Source organism: Triticum aestivum, chromosome 5D (assembly GCF_018294505.1).
Source record: "Triticum aestivum cultivar Chinese Spring chromosome 5D, IWGSC CS RefSeq v2.1, whole genome shotgun sequence".
In the NCBI taxonomy this organism is placed as follows: Eukaryota; Viridiplantae; Streptophyta; class Magnoliopsida; order Poales; family Poaceae; genus Triticum; species Triticum aestivum.
In genome coordinates, this window is record NC_057808.1 from 6,053,223 (window position 1) to 6,060,233 (window position 7,011).

Below are 7,011 nucleotides of genomic sequence, written 5' to 3' on the forward strand. Positions count from 1 at the left end.
TTGTTCAGGAGGAAGTGCCAGTTGTGAGTGATTATCCTGATGTATTTCCAAAGGAATTACGAGGCATGCCACCAGATTGAGATATAGAATTTTTGATAGAGCTGTTGCCAGGCACCGGACCAATATCGAAGAGACCGTATCGGATGCCCGCAAATGATCTAGAGGAAATTAAGAAGCAGATTAAGGAGTTATTGGAGAAAGGTTATATTTGACCAAGTTCATCACCGTGGGGAGCCCCAGTGCTCTTAGTTGAGAAGAAGGATGGATCCTTGAGAATGGTTGTTGATTATCGTGCACTGAATGAGGTGACGATCAAGAATAAATACCCACTACCAATGATCAATGATTTGTTTGACCAGCTGCAGGGAGCTAAAGTATTCTCCAAGATCGATCTTCGATCAGGATACCACCAGCTGAAGATCCGAGAACAGGATATAGCTAAGACAACTTTTACCACGAGGTACGGGCTATATGAGTACACGGTCATGTCTTTTGGATTGACTAACGCCCCTACCTATTTTATGAGTATGATGAATAAGGTGTTCATGGAGTTCTTGGATAAGTTTGTTGTGGTGTTCATTGACGATATATTGGTGTACTCGAAGAATGAAGAAGAACACAAGGAACATTTGCGCTTAGTTCTCGAGAAGCTCAGGGAACATCAGCTATATGCCAAGTTCAGCAAATGTGAGTTTTGGTTGAAAGAAGTTGGATTTCTCGGACATGTTATATCTGGAGAAGGTATAGCAGTAGACCCTACTAAGGTTCAGTCTATCACAGAGTGGTTGGCACCCACCTCAGTTGGAGAGATACGCAGTTTTCTTGGACTCGCATGATATTACCGGAGATTCATTGAGAATTTTCCAAGATTGCGAAGCCCATGACGGAGTTATTGAAGAAGGACACCAAGTTCAAATGGACCGAAGAATGTGAGGCCAGTTTTCAGGAGTTGAAGAAACGTTTAGTTACAGCCCCAGTGCTAATCCTTCCGGATATATGCATGGATTTCCAAGTATATTGCGACGCTTCTCGCCAGGGACTTGGAGGTGTACTTATGCAAGACGGAAGAGTTGTTTCATATGCCTCACGACAGCTTCGACCTCATGAGTTGAATTATGCCACGCATGATTTGGAGTTAGCAGCCATAGTGCATGCGCTCAAGACCTGGAGACATTTTCTTATTGGAAACCATTGTGATGTATACACGGATCATAAGAGTTTGAAGTACATCTTCACGCAGAAGGAGTTGAATCTCAGGCAAAGGAGATGGTTGGAGCTCATAAAAGATTATGATTTGAAGCTGCATTATCATCAGGAAAGGCCAATGTTGTAGAAGACGCATTGAGCAGCAAGAGTTATGTTAATACTCTCGTGACCGGAGGATTACCGCATGAAAGGATCGATATAGTTGACTAGGGGGGGGGGTTAATAGGCAACTAACAATTTTAGCTTTTCTTCACCAGTTTAAACTTTGCATCAAAGTAGGTTGTCTAGATATGCAACTAGGTGAGCAACCTATATGATGCAACAACAATAAGCACGCAAGCAAGCAAGAGGTAGCACAAATAAGCTTGCACAAGTAAAGGCACGAGATAACCAAGAGTGGAGCCGGTGAAGACGAGGATGTGTTACCGAAGTTCCTTCCCTTTGAGGGGAAGTACGTCTCCGTTGGAGCGGTGTGGAGGCACAATGCTCCCCAAGAAGCCACTAGGGTCACCGTATTCTCCTCACGCCCTCGCACAACGTGAGATGCCGTGATTCCACTATTGGTGCCCTTGGAGGCGGCGACCGAACCTTTACAAGGTAATCTCCACAACTTAATTGGAGGCTCCCAGCGACACCACGAAGCTTCACCACAATGGACTATGGCTCCGCGGTGACCTCAACCGTCTAGGGTGCTCAAACACCCAAGAGTAACAAGATCCGCAAGGGATTAGTGGGGGGAATCAAATTTCTCTTGGTGGATGTGTAGATCGGGGCCTTCTCAACCACTCCCGAGCAAATCAACAAGTTTGATTGGCTAGGGAGTGAGATCGGGCGAAAATGGAGCTTGGAGAAACAATGGAGCTTAGGGTTGGAAGAGGTAGTCAACTAGAGGAAGAAGACACCCCTTAGATAGTCGAGAACAAAATCCAACCGTTATCCACCTAACCAGCCCGCGGCATGCGGTACTACCACACCAGGAAAGCGGTACTACCGCAAGGCCGCATGGTACTACCGTGATGGCCCACGGTACTACCGCAGCCGCGGCAGAAGCGAGGACATGCCTGACGCGCAGAGGCGGGGGGCGGTACTGCCGCTGGTGCGGTACTACCGCTCCCCCTTGCGGTACTACCGCAAGGCAGATCTGGACTAGCCTGGAAGGACGTGGATGAATAAAAATACATTCGTGCCAACTTCCGCTGAAGGACACTCGATGCAAAAATCCGACACGGTACTACCGCATATGGCGTGCAGTACTACTGCGCAGGGAGCGGATGTAAAAAATTACATCTGCCCCTACTTCCGCTCATGTAGCTGTGTGAGACCAGGACTCGCGGTACTACCGCACACATGGGGCGGTACTACCGCGTAGGGCACGGACGTAAAAAATTACGTCCACCCCTACTGCCGCACGGGCGGCTGAGTCTGGTCTGAGGTCACGGTAGTACAGCTCTGTGGGAGCGGTACTACCGCGGGCGCCTACGGTACTACCGTAGGGACTTGCGGTACTACCGCAGGGGCCTGCGGTACTACCGCTCTGCGGAGCAGTACTACCGCATGCCCCAGAACAGCAACACTTAGGAATCCTTTTCTTTGCAAAGAGATGAGGAAAATGGAGGATGCTCCGAGGGCAAAGGGAAAGGAGGTGTAGAGGAAGAAAACGTGTACGTGATGGTTCCACCCAAACCTTTCCGACGCGGACCCCCTCTTAATAGTACGGCTTTCCTATGACTCAAATCCACCGAAAAGAAACGTAGAAAAAACGCCGTCTTCAATAGTCTTTGAGGGGAACCAAACCGTCTTGTGCCTAGCGATGAAACGTCTGAGAAACTCAAGGCACACGATTAGTCCGCAAAATCATTGTCATCAATCACCAAAACACTTTAGGGATAAATATGCCCTTACAATCTCCCCCTTTTTGGTGGATTGATGACAATACGGGATTTGCACAAAGGGAAATAATATTGAGAAAACGCAAACCCCTCCTCTTTAAAATATAGGCGGGCTCCCCCTAGATGTGTGCAAGCTAGATGGGTGCTTTGGACTGCACGGCACACATACTAGGATCAACACTCCCCCTATATTTTAGAGACAAGGCATATCTTGCAATAGTAAGGCTAACAGTAGACAAGATAGCAAACATGAGCATAACATAAGTAGCACGATTATAACATAAGCTCACTAAGATAGGATAGAGTGCATATGTCTTACACCATATGAAGGATAAGTCTCAAAGGCGCAAACCAAACCAAAGCAAACGAGGTTCAAACGACAAAGCAAACACACCAAACACGACACATGACTCGCAAGCACGCAAATGCCTACACTCTCTCCCCCGTTGGCATCGAGACGCCAAAAAGGCAGAGAGGGCACCTACACACAAGGGGTGGCTCAGGCAGAGAAATCGTCCCAACGCTCCCCGTCAGACTCGGCGGCAGGGATGGTCTCCTCAATGTCCTCCTCAGAATCAATCCACTTGTAGCCTTGCTTCGCCATCCATTCGGCCTCCGGAGTGATGTGCTTCTCTGACCCGCTGGATTCTGCCTCACCAAAGACCTTCATGATCCTCTTGTCACAGCGGCAACTCTCCTTGGAAGCAACGTGAGTCCTGTACTGCCCCTTTGCCTGCATGCAGAACAGAGTCTTCATCTTGTCCTTCAGCTTCTTGGCCCACGAGGGTTCAGAGGAACGATGGGTATACCCAGCAGCACGATGAAAGATCATGGATGTCGCCTAGAGGGGGGGGGGGTGAATAGGCGCTTTAAAATAATTACGGTTTCGGCTTGAACAAATGCGGAATAAACCTAGCGGTTAATTTGACAAGCACAAAACCTACAACAACTAGGCTCACCTATGTGCACCAACAACTTATGCTAAGTAAGATAAACAACTAAGTGATAGCAAGATATATGACAAGAAACAATATGGCTATCACAAAGTAAAGTGCATAAGTAAAGGGTTCGGGTAAGAGATAACCGAGGCACGCGGAGACGACGATGTATCCCGAAGTTCACACCCTTGCAGATGCTAATCTCCGTTTGGAGCGGTGTGGAGGCACAATGCTCCCCAAGAAGACACTAGGGCCACCGTAATCTCCTCACGCCCTCGCACAATGCAAGATGCCGTGATTCCACTAAGGGACCCTTGAGGGCGGTCACCGAACCCGTACAAATGGCAACCCTTGGGGGCGGTCACCGAACCCGTACAAATGGCAACCCTTGGGGGCGGTCACCGAACCCGTACACTTTGGCAACCCTTGGGGGCGGTCACCGGTACCCGTCAAATTGCTCGGGGCGATCTCCACAACCTAATTGGAGACCCCGACGCTTGCCCGGAGCTTTACACCACAATGATTGAGCTCCAAACACCACCAACCGTCTAGGGCGCCCAAGCACCCAAGAGGAACAAGCTCAAGGGTACCAAGCACCCAAGAGTAATAAGCTTCTCAACTTGTAACTTCCACGTATCACCGTGGAGACCTCAAACCGATGCACCAAATGCAATGGCAAGGGCACACGAAGTGCCCAAGTCCTTCTCTCTCAAATCCCACCGAAGCAACTAATGCTAGGGAGGAAAAAGAGAGGAAGAACAAGAAGGAGAACACGAAGAACTCCAAGATCTAGATCCAAGGGGTTCCCCTCACAAAGAGGAGAAAGTGATTGGTGGAAATGTGGATCTAGATCTCCTCTTTCTTTTCCCTCAAAAACTAGCAAGAATCCATGGAGGGATTGAGAGTTAGCAAGCTCGAAGAAGGTCAACAATGGGGGAAGAACACGAGCTCAAAAGGATAAGGTTCATTGGGGAAGAAGACCTCCTTATATAGTGGGGGGAACAATCCAACCGTTATCCCCACTCCAGCCCCGCAGAGAGCGGTACTACCGCTTGGCCAGCGGTACTACAGCTTGCCCCTATAAGCGGTACTACCGCTCCCCCTCGCGGTACTGCCGTTGGGCCCAGAGCGGTACTACCGCGGTGGCAGGGCGGTACTACCGCATACGAGCGGTACAACGGCCCCCACTGCCGTGGCCAGTACCGTAAAACCCGACACGAAAAAAGACCCCTTGAATCGAGGCGGTACTAGCACGAGACCGCAGCGGTACTACCGCTCAGGAGCGGTACTACCGCTCTAGAGCGGTACTACCGCTTGTAGCACCCAAGTTGTACTACCGCTCCGGCCCGCGGTACTACCGCTAGGAAACCAAAACTGCCATAACTTCTGCATATGAGCTCCGAATTGAGCAAACTCAAGCTTGTTGGATAGAGGAAGACGAGTAGCATCAAAACAGCGACCGAGTTATAGTAAGAAGAGGCAGGGGAGGTATGCCAACAAATAGAGGAGTGAAACCTCCAACCGAGAAGAACCGGCATAACCTCCAACATCGAAAACATCATTGAAGATGCGAGTGAACTCCGTTTTCGATGAACTCGAGCTTGTCATCAAGATGACAATAAGCTCCAAAACTCACAAAGAGAAGAACCAAACAAGAACCAATAAAGATGATGCAAGGATGCAATGGTTTGAGCTCTCTACGAATGATACGATCAAGCTACTCATCGAGAGCCCCCCTTGATAGTACGGCAATCGATCCTATAACCCGGTCTCCCAACTACCATTATGAGACTGGTAAAATAGAAAACCTATCAAGGGCAAACCTTTGCCTTGCACATGGTCCACTTGAGCTAGATGATGACGATCTTGACTCCCTCAAGTTGGACCATCTTTCTTGGTTGCGTTGGCTCGATGAAGACTAGTTGATTGCTCCCCCATACTCCACTATGGGTGAGCCACTCTTCTGCACATCTTCACAAGTCCATTGTCACCACAATGGACGGCAAGCTTCAAGCATTTGATCTCTTCATGATGCTTCACTTGAACTTGCACACTGCAACATCTTCACAAGTCCAGTGTCACCACAATGGACGGCAAGCTTCAAGCATTTGATCTCTTCATGATGCTTCACTTGAACTTGCACACCGCAACCTAACCCCACAAAGAACTCTCACGAAGATCATGGGTTAGTACACAAAGCGTAATTGACAATGCTCACCACACCATGGGATCGCTTGATCCCTCTCGGTACATCTTCTACGCTTTGTGAGTTGATCAAGTTGATTCACTCTTGACTTAGTCTTGACCAACCATGAATCTTTTCAACTCTCTTCATTCGGATGATGTCTTGAAGATATACATGAATGATCACACAATCTTCTTCTCCAAGACATGCTTGCAATAAGCTCAACTCTCACATGACCAATCTTTGGATAATTCCTTAATAACACCTTGGTCACCACATAAACTCCTTGAAACCAACACATGAACTTCAAGAAATGCCTATGGACAAATCCTTCAAATATAACTCAAGGCAACCATTAGTCCATAGAGATTGTCATCAATTACCAAAACCAAACATGGGGGCACCGCATGTTCTTTCACACGGTCCTCAGCAACATCCTCTACCTCAGCCTCCTCCTCATCAACAGCCCTCTTAGCAGCCGACGCCTCAGCACGAGTAGTAGTGTGGGCCCACTTGGGCTTGACACGGAGACTGATGGACTCATGTCGAATCCAGTCTGGAGCAAGGAACTCCTCACCAGGGAACAGCTTCTCCCAAGTCTTGGAGATCAACAGAAACAGGTACGGTCCATAGATAGGTACCTTGCGGTTGAACACCGCAAACCAAAGCTCACACCACATGATATGTGAGACATCAAATGGTTGAGTCTGAGACACATGCGCCTCCTCGCACAGGAGCATCATATCCACCAGATAGGCATGTACCTTGTCCTTGTCGCCAATGCGAGGAAACA